Source organism: Culex pipiens, chromosome 2 (genome assembly GCF_016801865.2).
Source record: "Culex pipiens pallens isolate TS chromosome 2, TS_CPP_V2, whole genome shotgun sequence".
NCBI classification, from domain to species: Eukaryota; Metazoa; Arthropoda; class Insecta; order Diptera; family Culicidae; genus Culex; species Culex pipiens.
The window spans coordinates 71,840,558-71,858,369 of record NC_068938.1 but is presented as its reverse complement, the minus strand read 5'-3'; the positions used below and the strand labels follow the sequence as shown (position 1 = coordinate 71,858,369).

General features: G+C 31.7%; 1 protein-coding gene and 1 long non-coding RNA gene across 2 annotated transcripts in view; one reads left to right on the top strand and one right to left on the bottom strand.

Annotated features, from left to right (window-relative positions):
* LOC120422401 (uncharacterized) overlaps positions 1-17,812 on the top strand; it is a 726,749-nt gene that overhangs the window by 259,956 nt on the left and 448,981 nt on the right. The window lies entirely within an intron of this gene.
* On the bottom strand, positions 6,350-10,184 carry LOC120422413 (uncharacterized). The gene is made up of 2 exons (XR_005606129.2): positions 9,944-10,184; positions 6,350-7,270 (listed from the first exon to the last, which is right to left on the bottom strand). It is a non-coding gene; the product is annotated as an uncharacterized LOC120422413 (long non-coding RNA).

Below are 17,812 nucleotides of genomic sequence, written 5' to 3'. Positions count from 1 at the left end.
GAACACAAAACAAGTTTGGCCTCGATATGGGAAATTGTTGCACTTTAAAATTGCTTGGTCATGCGTGTTTTGGTGGGGTAAGTGGTATTATGAGGGATTTTTGGTTTGGAATACTGACAAAATGAAGCCTGAACGCATAATGCAGACACAATTCTACTGTTCTGTCAGTACTGTCAGTACACACTAACAAGCTACCGCGTCCAACAAAACAGCAAATTGAAATGAAAATAACTTATGAAAAATAGAAATCAATAATTCCATACCGAAATTGAGAAAATTCTATCATTATCACAGCTCTGATTTTTTTAATGTTACAATTGTTTCTATAGAAGGATTGTCAGATCTTCAATCTTTAAAGCTCATCGATAAAGATCTCTCCTACACTTTTCATAAGAATATTTAACATGCCGGGGTTTCTTTTAAAGACCACCCTTTTTAATTCTCCCGACCTTTAGCCAAAATCTTTTTTAGCGTAACTTTAGAAGTACCTACTTAACAAAACTCAATAATTTTCAATTGGGACTGAAAGAACCTCAACATGGATCGAATGACACCGATCTTCACAAAATTGGTCGAGCCAGTTCCGATAAAATCGAGTTTTTTCAATTTTCATATTTTTCACTTGTTTTAGGGAACTAAGAAAAATGCATCTTTTCCATTAACGTGGAGCAAAATCTGATAGCAGAGTTGAATTAAAAAAAAAAACATAAATACAGTGTAACTTATTTTGAAAAATCATTTTTAAGAAAATAAAATTGAATTTAAAATAACTTCAATTTTTTTCAATAGTAGACAATTTACAAGTTAGAGGCAATACAATTTTTAGGTGATACTTTTTGGCTTCCTCTCTGAGGAATGCCATATAAAATCACTTGAAAATTGACCAAAAAATGTCACTGCGATTTCTCGGAAATGGCTGAACGGATTTGGACAATTCCGGTTGCATTCGGCCCCTATGAGCTTCCGATAAGTCGCTATTGAAAATCTTCCCCGTAGCCCTTTTCTGTCAAAAGATATTTACGAAAAACGATTTGCAAACCTAAAACCGAAAAACAAAAAAACGTTGAAAATTTTTCAAAATTGCTTCATTTTTGCATAACTAGGTAGTCCGGAATGTCCTCCATCCCTGGCTGAAACGGGACAAAAATCCATTGAAATTTGCCAAAGTTACAGCCACTTTAAGAAAACTGTTTGCATTCAGCCGCCTTTAAATCGACTAAAACGAGGCCAAAATTAACCAAAATGTCGGCATGTTGCACATTTTTGTGAAGCTCTTTCAAAACCCAATCCACTGAGATACATATCTCGACGAATTATTAAGCTTAGTCGTTAATATCTGCGCTAAACTGCTATTTTTGACGATACCAATGCATTATCACATGCTGGTTCGCCCATCCGGCTTAAAAAACCCACAACTATTATACTTCATTCGCAAGCATTTTTCATCGTGCTGCGAATGTCATCTTAGGAAATAAAATTCCCTTTGTGAATCGCGTCCGGCATGCAAAGATTCCACTCGACCTCAAATCAGGTCCAGAATAGCCTCAAAAACGTTTAGCCAAGCCAAGACAAGTCAAGTCATTTCGGGAAATGACAATATGTAACGCGTTCTTAGATACCTATCCTTGAGCCATTGATCGACTTCGTTAGCGATACACTTTTTACCCTTTCTTAAATTTTCGCTTTAGCTACGGAATGTGAGAGCGGAATGCGAGAGAGGGAGAGAGTTTACGGAAATTATGACTCGTTCGAGCACTGCATTAGTTTTTACGCCGTGACAGCATTAGACAGCTCGCATGCATTGTTTACATGGATTTTCGTCGACAGACCGTAGGCGTATTTTACTTTTACTGGGATAGAAAAGCATTCGATTTAGTAAGTCTATAGACTATATACTTTATAAAGTAATATGCTTTCTGTCAAAAAGGATCGCAAAGTTTTTACTTTAAATTGTTTTAAAAATCCATTTTAAATCCTTTGCGGTTGTATAAAGGGGCATTGTACCCAGAAAATTAAGCTTTATCATTGTGAACAATAATATTAGCAATTTAGTTGAATTTTAGAACTCAAAAAACGAATCGTCTCCCAAGTAGCACTCATAACTTGTTGACTGTTGAATTTGTGTTGAATAATAGTTAGACAGCTGTTTTGGATCAACATACGAGAAAAAATGTCAACGTTAGTTACATATCAGTTTGTTTCACTACTTGTATAACTGACTTATGTAACTCATGAGATGTGTGCTATACAAGTGTTAAAACACAGTCAACTTCACTCTTTTCCAACTTTTACACACAACATAGGCAATATGCACTCGCTCCTAACTCCATCCAATTTGCTGATTTTCCGTATGATTTTCACTATTAAAACAATTTATTTTGGAACACTTTTGATAGAAACTTACTTGCTCACTTCCTATTGAGCTATTTATCACTTTATTTCACTCGAAAACACTTTTTATGAGCTGTAATTGAACGTCAAAGTGCTGATATGCCAAGATGCTGTTTCCTCATCTGCAATGTTTTACTCGAAAACAGTTTGTTGAATAAAAACAATATTGCACTGTTTGTTTCACTGCTTATCTAACATTGTCATGTGATGGCATCTTCTAAAAAATGGGCGTGGCCAACCATTCTATAAATAACCTTAGGTTTTCTCGCTTTGTTACACAAATGTTATCGGAGAATAGATTATATAACTGATGCTCAACATACATATTCAACTTGACATTGCGTGTTGTTAGGTGGTGTAAATTTGTACATGAGGAATTTAGAGTTTCAAAAATGTTTATGTATTGAAGATTGCAATAGTTTTGATTGTTGACCGATTCATTTGTGAACATATCGCTGGTAAAAGCTACAAAAATTATCAGCTTATAGAGTTTATGATAGAGAAAACAACAAATCAAAATCATACCGATTTTCAATATTACTCCGTGGTACGGTAATCGAAATGACAGTTGAAACGGTTTGTTATAACAAAGTTATATAGTGGAGTTATAAAAACTGATTTGAAACAAACTTATATAACTTCAATTCCAATGACAGCCTTCGTTGGAATTAAGTTCATTAGCTAACAAAACAGACAGCAGCCTTCTTATTGACGCTTGGGCCAGCTTGTTTACTATAAAGCCCCGTGGAGAGATGTGGAAGCGCGCCTGGACCTGCCGTGGAGATAACAACAAATCGTCGAAGTCATCGGATCGAATCTTGGGACAGAAAAAGTTCATCAAAAAAGGAAAATTTAAAAGTTCTCCATGCAGGGAATTTCACACTAATCACATGCGCGCCATGATTGTTTTTCTTTTTTTTTTAAATTCAATTTCGAATTATTTTAAATGAATCTTGTAGAAACAAGCGTAATTAGCGTAATTAGCTTTAATTAGCTTCCTCGTTGACTAAAATTCTAATAAGAAACGTTTGTTTACATGTAAGTTAGTCGACGGTTAGATAGCTGTTTTCAATCTAACTTTCCTTTCCAGTGTGCGCTTTGATTTGACAGCACAGCCGTAAACCACGCCCCTTTTTTTCGTTGAATCTCTTGTTAGATGGCACAGTGTTGTCAAATACATTTGTACAACTTACTCTGATAACTTGCATCTTTTTCTGGCAAGTTATACAACAGAAAAAAGTGCGCTTTTTCCAGTTCACAGGAGTTGTAGAACAAGTTGTGACAACGAGGCGGATTGGTTATACAAACAGTTAGGAAATACGTTTATCTGACAAAGTGTGCTGCTTGGGCTATATATACAATGTATATTATACATGTACATTCTCAATACATAAATTTGTGTATGAACCGAGAAAAGGAAGCCCCCATTCACCTAGGTGGATTAAGTAACGTTTTTTTATTTTATTTTTATTTAAAAATACTTTATGAGGAAATAGTTAAATCGATTTTTGAAAAGCTAACAAAAATCATACAATTTTATTTTTTTTTACTTTTTTGGCACTGCTGGTTGCCATGAAATTATTTTTTTTAATTCATTAAAAAATAAAATCTTTATATCTTGGAAACTATTGGTTCAATTTAAAAAGTAAAAAATGAAGCATTCGTGAAAAGTTCTGCCCTATTCAACCGTATGACATACCCAAATAAACTCATTTTGGACATTTTTGAATGTTGAGCTAGATCTTTAAATAACTTTTATTTACTAAAAATGTAGAAGCTTTCACTGAAGCTAAATTTTCTGCATTGAAATAGAACTAATAGTTTGCGAGCTATCACAAGTGGAAAATTGGGTCTAATTAAGGACACTTTGAAAAAATATTATTTTTTTCTCTTTGCCTAAAAATCACCTAAGCGAGGTATTTATTTATTTTGGTAATAATTCTAGATTTAATTTTCAAAACAACCTATCCCTCATGGGTTTCCTTTGCAGATAGGACCTTTTGAAAATTTAATCGAGAATTCACTTTTTAATTTTTTTGCTTGTTTTAACATTTTCTGCTATACAATGGTAGGTACCATTATTATTTAAATTGTAAAAAAATGCGACGAGGCATAGTCTGGTACACTACAAAAATCACTGCATACTTCTTTTTACTTAAAATATAGGAAATGTTAGTAAAAACACAACCAGGTTGACCCCTAAAAAAATTACATTTTTAAAAATATTGGCAAAGTCACATAAAACAAGTTAAACTTCCAACCCATGAATTTTAAAAAAAATAAGAGTTCTTCTTTCTTATACTTTTTAATGATCGAAAATTGTTTGAAACATGGATTTTTGGCGATTTTTTAAATCGAAGCCCGTCTAAAAGCCGGGTTTGGTAGAAGACGGTTAAGATGTGGTTTATTTAATTTATATTTTGAAAGTACTTTAAGTTTGGATTTGCTGTCCTTCTTTATAACAATGATTTTTCAAAGAAATTTTTATTTATATAAAATAAGTTGATCTGTCATGATAGCTAGACGTCTAGACGTGAACATTCAATTTATTGATCGAAATATTTCAAAAAATACTTTTGTGTTATTTTTGCTATATGTTTTAAAAGTTGAACTCAACATGAGATTATTCCTTCAAAAAAAATTCAAATAATATATTTTATATACAATATGCAAACACATACAAAAACGATCTTTTTTATGTTAGATTTCGTATATCTTTTAATATGATTGTTCCTTATTGACCATGTATTCGACTAGCATTCTATGTGTTAAATCAAAATGAGTTCAGTTTTAGCAAAAAAATCGGAAAGAGACAAGACAAATAATAAAACCAATACCAATTTTGTTGCTAAAAATTGAAATTTTCAAGGAAAAATAAACTAGCACATTCGAGTAAATTTATGAGGAAACCATTCCAAATCAATTAGGGATTTCTTTAAACGAAGTTGACTTTATAGCTGTCGGCCACCATTGCTAGTACCAACCACTAGTATCTTCCTTTTTCATCTACAAGGACTTCGCCGCCCTGGGCTCCTAAGTGTATGAAAGTATGGCACGGAGCGACGGCGCCGAATACCCATATTTACACAAAGAATTTTAGAGCGCCCGCCGCGGGATTCGAACCGGCGACCCTCTGGATTGTGAGTCCAGTGCGCGGTTCGATTGATCCACACGGGCGGGACTTTTTTTTTTCTTTAGGTATTATCAAATTTAGATTTTTGAGAACACAGATCGACACAAATTTAAGCAACTTCATAAAAAGTTAGACAATAAAGGGAGCACAAAAAAAAACATTTTTTTATATTTGAAAGATAGAAATAAAAAAAATACGTGAAAAAAGCTAATTTAAATTTGTTGTACAAATATAATTTAACTTCATTGCAGTGTAGAACTTTATATGCATTCAGTTTGCGTGGTCATTTTAGATTTTTTTTTCTCTGAAATTTCCAAAACCAACAATTTGGAACTTTGTTGAATAGTTATTCTCTGGGTGCTGAATAGTGGTTCGCAAAACGGCCTCAATTTTGAACTGTCAAAGTGGAACCAATTTACTGTTCGCCAAAAGTAGAGAGTATTGTTATCGATCATTAATTTTTTATTTTATTTTTGCAAGAATGAAAAATGTGTGGCTTTTGAGGACCTGGTTGAAGTCAAGAAATCTTAAAAAAAAATTAAAGGCGAGAACGTCATCTATCTATATATATATATATATATATATATATATATATATATATATATATATATATATATATATATATATATATATATATATATATATATATATATATATATATATATATATATATTTATATTTATATATATATATATATATATATATATATATATATATATTTATTTATATATATAAGTTATGTACGGGGTTCCCGGGAAGCGGGCCATGTTGGCTGCTTCCCGGCCCGTGGGGAGGTTCGGACGATTAACTTCAGCACTGCACTGGTTGAAGGATGAAACTTGACTGATTTATTATTTCAGAAAGAATGCTTCGTATGACAAGTCTGCAAGTGTTGGTGCAATACGGCTAGGGGTGCCAGGCCGTAACTACCCCATCGTTAGACTCGAATCGTCTCGATTCGACTTTAAAAAACTGTTTTAGTTTTTTTTTTCTCTGAGTTCCACTGATGTGCTCGAGTTGCTGCGGAGTTCGTCCAAGGGCGGATGCCTGACGTATCGAGGACATCACATTCCCAATGACTGTTCCAGGCTAGACGGAGTCCTGACGTGTCGAGGGCCTCACAAATCTAGTTGTCTGGAGCCCCGGGATGGCAACAGGAAGGATTCCTGACGTATCAAGGATATCACATTCCTAGCATTTGGTTGATGCGGCTCAGGCTCATAAGAATTATGAGAATTTTCTGGTTTGATTTAAACGATTTCTTGCTAACTTGTCCTACCAAACTTAATTCTAACAGCGATATTCGGTGTACAGTTTCTTAGTAGCATCCATCAGAATTTTTGCAGGCTAAGGCTTTTGGAAGGGACAAAAGCACTTGGGTTGAGGTTGAGCTATGTCTGCTCTCTCCTCAATCACGGCATAAAACCCTTTTTTTTTTTGTTCTTTTCGTTAACGCCACAATGATTACGAATTTTACAATTACAACTCATTCTTCATATCCATTACTACCTCTCCAACGCTGGTTAGGTTCATTGGGGAGAAATTAGCCTGGTTGTTTTGCACGTCTGCTGCTTTCCCTAGACGTGGTTACCAAGCGGGTGTTGAGTGAATATGGTGGAAGTCTAAAAGTAAAAAGCGTTAGAAATATCAAATAAAAGAAGGAATGAAGATGCTATTGATTTTTTTTTTTCGATGCTGTTTGCCTGCCAGTCCTCGGTTTCGGCTCGTGATTATCATCCTGATTCTCTATGGATCAAAAAGTATTGGTTAATATTCGATGTTTATAGTGAAAGTAAAAGACAGATAACAGTAGAGATAGACAACTTACAACAAGTACACAAAATGTTACACAGAAAATGCCAATACAACGACTCCTCCATCGTCAAACAAAGGTGCATTTTCTCTTTCAGCGTTATGGTAGTCATGATGCTGTTTTTGTGTATTTGATACTTATTGTAAAAGTAAAAGGCGGATGACAGTAAAGTAAATAGCTTACATTTAGTAAATAAAATGTTTAACAAAAATGCCAATGAAAATCTTCAAATTGGGGCTCCAATTGAGCAACACGACCATATGATAATATTGTGCGAATCGACCTCGGATAATTTGATGAAAACAGAATTAATTTCAGGAAAAAAAAATACATCATGCTTTGTAACAATTGCCCGTCCATTTTTTTTTTCTTTTTTTTTTTTTTGGTTTAGGGAATTTTAAAAGTAATGTGAAAACACAATGGTGAAAAATTGTCAAGCTAGTTCGTAATTTCAAATTACAAATTTCCAAGTTTGTAATACTGAATTACAAACATGAAAAAAAAATATTTATATTGAATGTAATCTAAGATTACGTAATCCTCGATTACAATTCACTTGTACCCTTTGTATTTCCATGTAATAATGGATTACAATAAAATTACACAACGTCTCAATTTTTAAAGTTTTTAAAAAAATTTAATTTTTAATTTTTAATTTTTAATTTTTAATTTTTAATTTTTAATTTTTAATTTTTAATTTTTAATTTTTAATTTTTAATTTTTAATTTTTAATTTTTAATTTTTAATTTTTAATTTTTAATTTTTAATTTTTAATTTTTAATTTTTAATTTTTAATTTTTAATTTTTAATTTTTAATTTTTAATTTTTAATTTTTAATTTTTAATTTTTAATTTTTAATTTTTAATTTTTAATTTTTAATTTTTAATTTTTAATTTTTAATTTTTAATTTTTAATTTTTAATTTTTAATTTTTAATTTTTAATTTTTAATTTTTAATTTTTAATTTTTAATTTTTAATTTTTAATTTTTAATTTTTAATTTTTAATTTTTAATTTTTAATTTTTAATTTTTAATTTTTAATTTTTAATTTTTAATTTTTAATTTTTAATTTTTAATTTTTAATTTTTAATTTTTAATTTTTAATTTTTAATTTTTAATTTTTAATTTTTAATTTTTAATTTTTAATTTTTAATTTTTAATTTTTAATTTTTAATTTTTAATTTTTAATTTTTAATTTTTAATTTTTAATTTTTAATTTTTAATTTTTAATTTTTAATTTTTAATTTTTAATTTTTAATTTTTAATTTTTAATTTTTAATTTTTAATTTTTAATTTTTAATTTTTAATTTTTAATTTTTAATTTTTAATTTTTAATTTTTAATTTTTAATTTTTAATTTTTAATTTTTAATTTTTAATTTTTAATTTTTAATTTTTAATTTTTAATTTTTAATTTTTAATTTTTAATTTTTAATTTTTAATTTTTAATTTTTAATTTTTAATTTTTAATTTTTAATTTTTAATTTTTAATTTTTAATTTTTAATTTTTAATTTTTAATTTTTAATTTTTAATTTTTAATTTTTAATTTTTAATTTTTAATTTTTAATTTTTAATTTTTAATTTTTAATTTTTAATTTTTAATTTTTAATTTTTAATTTTTAATTTTTAATTTTTAATTTTTAATTTTTAATTTTTAATTTTTAATTTTTAATTTTTAATTTTTAATTTTTAATTTTTAATTTTTAATTTTTAATTTTTAATTTTTAATTTTTAATTTTTAATTTTTAATTTTTAATTTTTAATTTTTAATTTTTAATTTTTAATTTTTAATTTTTAATTTTTAATTTTTAATTTTTAATTTTTAATTTTTAATTTTTAATTTTTAATTTTTAATTTTTAATTTTTAATTTTTAATTTTTAATTTTTAATTTTTAATTTTTAATTTTTAATTTTTAATTTTTAATTTTTAATTTTAATTTTTAATTTTTAATTTTTAATTTTTAATTTTTAATTTTTAATTTTTAATTTTTAATTTTTAATTTTTAATTTTTAATTTTTAATTTTTAATTTTTAATTTTTAATTTTTAATTTTTAATTTTTAATTTTTAATTTTTAATTTTTAATTTTTAATTTTTAATTTTTAATTTTTAATTTTTAATTTTTAATTTTTAATTTTTAATTTTTATAGAACTCTTTTGGTTTTGGATATTTCGTTGCAATCGCGTCAGCGCGACGACCATGTCAAAGCATTTTCTGCTGACCATCGTATCGTTCAAATATCGTCTTCTTTCCTACGCGGTGACGACCGTTTCAAAGCATTTTCTGCTGACCATCGTATCATCCACATATCGTCTTCGTTCATACGCGGGGGGTTTTTTTTTCTTCACTTAAATTTACGGCAAAATCTAATTTTGCCCTATACTAAGACCTTATAGCCTGTGTCGACTACGATTTCGCAATATCGACACAGGAAATTGCTGGTTAACCAGACTTTTTGTCCTAAATTTATTGCAAAATCTAATTTTGCCCTATGCTAAACACTTATAGCCTGTGTCGACTACGATTTCGCAATATCGACACAGGAAATTGCTGGTGAACCAGACTTTTTGCCCTACATTTATTGTACTAAAACTTAATAATTACTTACCTTAAGTCTCGGTAATTCACCGAGACGACCGACTGCGCCAGTTATGTACGGGGTTCCCGGGAAGCGGGCCATGTTGGCTGCTTCCCGGCCCGTGGGGAGGTTCGGACGATTAACTTCAGCACTGCACTGGTTGAAGGATGAAACTTGACTGATTTATTATTTCAGAAAGAATGCTTCGTATGACAAGTCTGCAAGTGTTGGTGCAATACGGCTAGGGGTGCCAGGCCGTAACTTATATATACAGCAATTCCCCACGAAAACAGCATGATTCGAAAAAAAAGTTCTCCGATCGGGCTCAAAATTTTTCTGGGGGATCCTTGGCCGAAATAATTAGACCCGTATTTTTTTGTTTGGCCATTAGGGTGACCTACGCCGTGTTAGGGTGGTCCGAAAAATGGCTATTTTCGTCGATTTTCGCAAAAACCACTTTTTTCAAAAAATCATATCTCCGCGCCATTTCATCCGATTTTAGCTGTCCTAGACGCAAAAGAAAGGTGATTAGTTTGGCTATTTGGGAAAAATAGTAAGAAGTTTCAAAAATCTAGCTTAACATTTGAAAAGGTCGTATGAAAACTTAAAATGCTGTTTTGAAGGTCTCGGGACCAAAGAGCCTATGTCTGAAAATATTTTTATCGGATTCCTCGGAAAATTTCACATAATATATCAAAAAATGGTGAAGTTATGTTTTCAATACTCTGAGATACGATTTTTTGAAAATAAAAACTGGATTTTTCGACGCGCCACGCGCAAAAATGGGAAAATGACAAAAACGGGGAAAAATTGACTTTTTTCACTAAAACGGCGATAACTTTAAAATTTCAGCGATGACCTATACATGTTAGGGTATCAAAATTTTTGTAATTAAAAGACGCAACTTTTGGTGTCATAACATCTATAGGTCATCGCTGAAATTTTAAAGTTATCGCAGTTTTAGTGAAAAAAGTCGATTTTTCCTTGTTTTCGTCATTTTTCCATTTTTGCGCGTGGCGCGTCGAAAAATCCAGTTTTTATTTTCAAAAAATCGTATCTCAGAGTATCGAAAACATAACTTCACCATTTTTTGATATGTTATGTGAAATTTTCCGAGGAATCCGATAAAAATATTTTCAGACATAGGCTCTTTGGTCCCGAGACCTTCAAAACAGCATTTTAAGTTTTCATACGACCTTTTCAAATGTTAAGCCTGATTTTTGAAACTTCTTACTATTTTTCCCAAATAGCCAAACTAATCACCTTTCTTTTGCGTCTAGGACAGCTAAAATCGGATGAAATGGCGCGGAGATATGATTTTTTGAAAAAAGTGGTTTTTGTGAAAATCGACGAAAATAGCCATTTTTCGGACCACCCTAACACGGCGTAGGTCACCCTAATGGCCAAACAAAAAAATACGGGTCTAATTATTTCGGCCAAGGATCCCCCAGAAAAATTTTGAGCCCGATCGGAGAACTTTTTTTTCGAATCATGCTGTTTTCGTGGGGAATTGCTGTATATATATATATATATATATATATATATATATATATATATATATATATATATATATATATATATATATATATATATATATATATATATATATATATATATATATATATATATATATATATATATATAAAAATGTCGACGGTTTTGTTCGAACGCGAATCAGTTCAATACGGAGCGTCGGATCGAGGTGCTCTTTGTTGCGTTGGGTTTGTATAAGTCCAATGAAGGTTCTTACGCTAACTAATTGACACTTTTGCCACTCTGGAACCGATTCCGGAGCATCGGCAAATTGTATGGAGAAAGTTACGTAAAATCATATTTTGATCACTGGAGGCTGAAAGGCTAAAACGTAAAAAAAAAACGAAAAAAAGGCAGAACGAAGTTTGTCGGGTAAGGCTTGTTTTTTATAATTAGGAATTGAAGTTTTTTATGGAGTCGATGCGGTTGTATCCATGCAGAAGCTGTCTTTATTGTTTGATTCCGTTTGAATACCTGGTTTAGTGAAAATCTTCTCTGCAACCGTTTCCATCAAAATATGTCAAAAACTAGACAAAATAAAACACATACTACTGATTATTTAAAAGTTCATTTATCCGTAAGAAAAAAGCCACGCTTGTGCTTGAACAGCCTCCTACTTTGTAGATGTAAACAAAGTGGGATCATTCGAAAATCACGTTACGCATTCTCTCTATTCATTACCCAGGTTATTCTAATACATTTTATCTTGGTATTTTTAAATTAATTTTCTCTTAATATAATCATGTGTGTGATATCAAAATTAATTTGTTCAAACCAGTGAACTTTCAAATTATCCTGTTACAAAACGTTTTTTTTTTTTTCAACCGTTCAGAGCAACCTGATATAATCATCGCAGATCTTTTAAACACTCCAGCATGTCAACTCTCTCCTGGGTGTTGGAGTACTGGTTGCTAAGGTTTTAAAACAGAACAAAAAAGTTCACTCCAAGAAAGTTGCGTCATTTCGATCAAAGCGAGTGGGGTGAGAGCTTTTTTTTTGCTTTCTCCTCTCTCTCCTTTGTTCTCGAAAGCATTTCTCCTAGTTTTGCTCGCTGCCGCGCCGCTCCCAGCAAATTATCCTTAATTACACTTTCAGGACAGATGACAGACGGTTATTAAACAGACAGCGCGCAGAACCTGGCTAACTGGGCTTCTTCGCCCAGTGCAGTTGCCCTGGGAAACCTTTCGGAAAATTTGTCGCGCAAGCTTTGAGCGGTGAGAAATGTGAAAAGTTTTCTTTTTAATGAAATTAAGAGATAAATTATTTGAAATGAGGGAGGGGCTGACTAATTGGCTTAATACTAGCGATTCGACCGGGTGGGCCCTCTAATTGGAGGCTGCCAAGTGCGCGCCCGACAAATTTAATTGCTTGCCAAGTGGATTACCAGTTTGGTGCGTAATGACGACTTTTACCGCCAACAACGCGCGCACCATCTGGTGCAAAAACACGCCAACACTTCAAATTGAAGCCCATGAAAATGTTTAAACAGTCGTTGGTTTGTTGGAACAAAAGTATGTTCCACCAAGTTACAAGAACCGAGACTTGCCTGTTGCGCCAAGGCTCCGACGAAAAAGTGTGCTCGGGAAAAAGTTATGTTTTAATTATTTTTGCATCATGGGAAATGTTTTTGCCAACTGTTTCCATTCAGCCGAAACGAGGATGGTCGCCAAAGGATAAAGCCGTAAAATGTAATGCAAATGTTGTTTAAGGATTCATGAACGATTTGAATTTTGGCTAGCCTTTAAACGTTGGCAGAAAAAATGTTAGGAATAACCGCAAGAATATTTATTTCCAAACTTGTTTCAAATTCATCAAATATATTGTATGTAAATTCATCAAATTCCAACTGGTTTAAGCATCAATCCGTTTCTAACGATGAAATCATCCTCTTCGACGGCCACCATAAATCTCAAATCATCACTCTTCAACCCATAATCTTGACAAGGCGAGAGAATAAGATGAAATGAGCACCTTCAAAGGAGAATCCCAGACTGTACAGTCTCGCCACCAATCGCACAAATCAGTTCGCAATCTGTTTCTACTGCCAGCAGCAGCGTCTTGTTTAGTACCTCTCCCTAGAAGAGAGAACATGAATTTTCAGACGCGGCGCACTGCCTGCCAGCCGGAACGTCCAACACTTTAGATAATCCACTTCATCAAATTTTACGACGTGTCACCCCCCAACCCACTTCCGGAGGAAAAGCCACCCCCACCCTCACCGAGAGACAGTTATTGTTGTTATGAGATCAATAATTAATTATACGCCATTAATTGGAACACGCCCCCGCGTGCCGCGCACGGCTGGCTGGTTAGCCATTATGATAAATAACAGTTATCAGAGTAATGAATCTTTATTAAGAAAATTTAATTCATTCGAGCTGCTGAACCGAGTCGGGATGACGTCCGGGCAATGATGATGATGGGTTTGTGTGTGTGTGTCAGCGATTGTGGTTTGTCCAGCGGAGTGCAAAGCCGGGGTTGGTCATGTGTGGCGACTTGCTTATCGTATTATATTTGCTTACCACATTTATATAAAGTCAATCATATGCATACAGAAACGAGGAAATAAAGTGCACCGTGAATGGTTTGCAAGTCATTCTTGGGTCGATGGAAAAGTATGGATTCTTTGAAATCCTTTTCCCATTTTTTTACATTCGATTCATTGCAATTTTTCCAGGTGATCTGTACTATCTTTTTCTTTCAATTTGAGCATGAGCATGAGCATGAGCATGGTTGACTGCCAATGAGCTGCTACTCCGTTATTGACGGATCAGCTGAAGTTACACAATGAACCAACAGATGAATAGTGGGAGCTAATCATCCTCACTGTATAACCCCTGAAGATCTCTGCTTTAAGTCAATACCGGCGCCCCCCAAAGGAGATGCAGTTCAACAAAGGTAGGAATGTTAGTCCGATATTTGAAGTTGCAGACTCATCAGACACAGAGTTTGTCACTCTATACCTGTTGACACCGCATGAGACCGTTGAATCCACAGCATCTCCTTCAGGCATCACGGGAATTGGGGGAATTGTGTTAGTAGGGGAAGGAAAGGGAAGGTCAGGATTCATCTTGGTAGATGATATGACCAGAAAGTGAAACAATCGTTGCCTTCCGAGCTACGACGCTATGAGAAGGACTTATCAATCGCGTATTTTTACTTCTTACCGCCGGCGTGCCATCCGAGCACCGATGCTATGGGATGGGCTTTCAGAATGAAATGTAAATATAATACGCGGCGACGCAAATCTCTTATTCGTTGATTTCCCGAAGCTTCCACTACTTCTCGCGGGTTCTCGCGCGCCGATTCACACTCCGATCGATCCAACGAACACCACACGACTGATGGCAAACTTCTCTGGCCACGCCACGACCCATTTTTCAATGATTTCGAGAGCTTTCTACCACTTTCCCGCGGGTTCACGCGCGCCGATTCACACTCCGATCGACCCAACGAACACCACACGACTGATCTGTACTATCTTTTTCTTTCAATTTGTTCTTTAAAAACCTTATCTTCTCTTATGATAAGGCTTTCTTCTTTCATTCAAAGTATTTTTTTATGCTATTTTCCTTCCTAACCTCAAGGCGGAAAGGCTCCCTCCACGAATACAGATCTACTCAGAATCAAATTAAAATTTTGTAATAATATTTCCTCTTCAGTACTACACTCTCTTGAAAAACGATTAGTTTTCAAACAGTTTTGCAACTTTTATATTTGAAGAATTCGATGGGTTTGATGATTTGACTTATTTAAAAAAAATGACAATGTTTTGATAAATTTAAGTTAGAAAGATATTAAAAATCATAATTTGAAAGGTAACTTTATTAACTTCTACAATTACTGCTTTTATTTTTGCAATCAATTTTTTTAAGCAGACAGCATAAGAAAATGCACGATGCATGGTTAAATTTATTCCAAACAAAAATTAGAACAGGCGAACGTTTTTTTTTTCTTATAATAATATTTACGATTTTTTAGCAGTTATTTTTAAATTTATTCACAATATAAAAATTGTGAAGATGTTACATCTGGGAATGGTGACAGATTTTGTGTCTTAAAATGTGTAATTTTACATCCGGATTTATTTAAGACTCTGGAAGGCATCATTCCCGATCGGCCATGTTTGTTTTAGAAAAACATTCAAATCTTGATTCAGCAGTTTTCAATCAAAAAATGGTTTTCTTTGTGTTGTTTGTAGATGCATTTTACGTATCGTGAATATTTTTTCATTTCAATTTACTATTTCTGGACCCTGAATTCAAAACCATCATTTATAGTCATTGCCCCAAAAGTGAAGGACACCTTTTAAGACCTTAACTTATTTACACATTTAGGTAAAATCATTTGAAAAAAGTTAATAATCAACCATCCTAATTTTCAACCTTCCAAAATTCAACTTTTTATCACAGCGTTATTTTTCTTATAAATTATTTGCTTTTTCAACGCGACCAGATCTTAGAAAAACTGTATTTTTTAAACAGTAAACAGTGAAATGTTTTCAAAATAAATAATCATTTTTCCGATTTTGAATATTGTCGATTTTGACAACATTTAAAGCGAAATAGAAAAACAAATTGACGATTTTGGAAACATTTCACTGTTTACAAATTCGATAACATTAAGTTACTGGATTTGCTTATAAAATTTCTATCAATGAAGTTCTTTGAAATAAATTAGAGGAAAAAAACTAAATTCTATATGATTTACATCCTTTTCAACATGACTAGTTTTTTTTTTAAATAAATTGTTTTTTTTTAATTCTTTTTCCATGTATCTTTACAGTATTTCAAACATTAGCAGTTCTATCAATTATAATCAATTTCTGAATCTCGATTGCATCACAGTAAAAAAATGATTTTCATCAGGGAATGATGACAGATTCATCAGTTTCAAATTTTCACTCATTTTTTAATATAATATTACTCAAAAAAGATATAATATTCAATCAACCAAATATATAACCTTCCAAAATTAAACTTTTTTTTCAGTGAACTGGTAAAATTTCAAGCAGATTCTGTAGAATTTAAATTTTTTATACAATATGTGAGTTAAATTTATTCAGTATATTCTTTAAAAGGTGTTTCCAAAAACTCTAGTCGTTGAGTCAATATAACGTTGCCTTTCCGTTTCACCTTAAGGGATTACATACATGTAAATCGGCAGAAATGTCAGAAGTTGGTAGGAGCACACATTTAATGTTTTTTTAATCTGTTTTCAGGGAATTATAATATATATTTTTAACTATTACCAACACAAATTTGGAGACATTTGGTTGTATCATTGCCAAGATATAGCTTTTTGAAATTAGCAGTTTAAAAAAATGGGTGCCACGATATCTCAACACTGCTTTGACCAAATTGGCTATTTATTTATGCTTGAGTAATTAAATTGTTTTTTTTTTCAAATAATAATTTCTGTTTGGCATTCTATTCAACATGAGCATTTCTATAAAAATAAATTGGCTTGATAAGTTCTATGGGGTTTTGCATTTTTGCAAACCTGAGCAGAGTTCTTTGAACTATACCGACTAACAAAACAATTTTTTAGCAGGATGTTTTTTTTTTATTTTTGAGTATTTTTGTGCACGAGCAAAACTCAATCCAATTTGCTGATTATTGAAAAATATTTTTGAAATGATTTTTATTTGAAAACGGCAATTTAAAGCATTTAAGAACAAGTTTTTTTTCAATTCACTCTGTGCTGTTTTGTTTGTTTCAAACATGAGCAGTGTTTTCAAAAATTATAAAAATCTGTGTGTTTACCTTTTTTAAACATTATTTGATTCCTAACTATTGATCAGCAGTTCTTTGCAGAATAATTGGGATTTCAAAATAAAACTGCTGATTTCTAGGAATCATTCTAACAAGAAAATTTCAATGAATTGTTTTGATGTGAAAACAAAATTCTGGAAAAATATATTTTCTTGTGGGTGAAAGATGTTTGTTAGAGAGGCCGAAAAACGCGGCTTCCGAAGGGCTTCAATATGACCAGTTTTACAAAATTAAAAAATAGTTTTTGACAAGGTTTTTGTTGTCTTGCTATTTTTTCGCATTGAATAAAAAAATTAATGGAAATTGTTTCTAGACGTGTATTTTAACTTTGTTCATAAAAATCATCCTGGGTTAATGGACTCATTTGCAATATGTTTAGATTCATAAACTTTATTAGGTTTTTTAAGGTGCTAAGCTGGTTATGACAAATGTACCTTGCCTAACATTTTAATCAAGGCATTGAATTTTAAAATGAATAGATCTTCTTATTTATTGAAAAAGCCATGCCTATATTTAACACACTGACTTGATTGACAAAGTCTCCTTTTACGCTTGACAATACTTTTTTTTATGATTTTTAAACGACGAATTA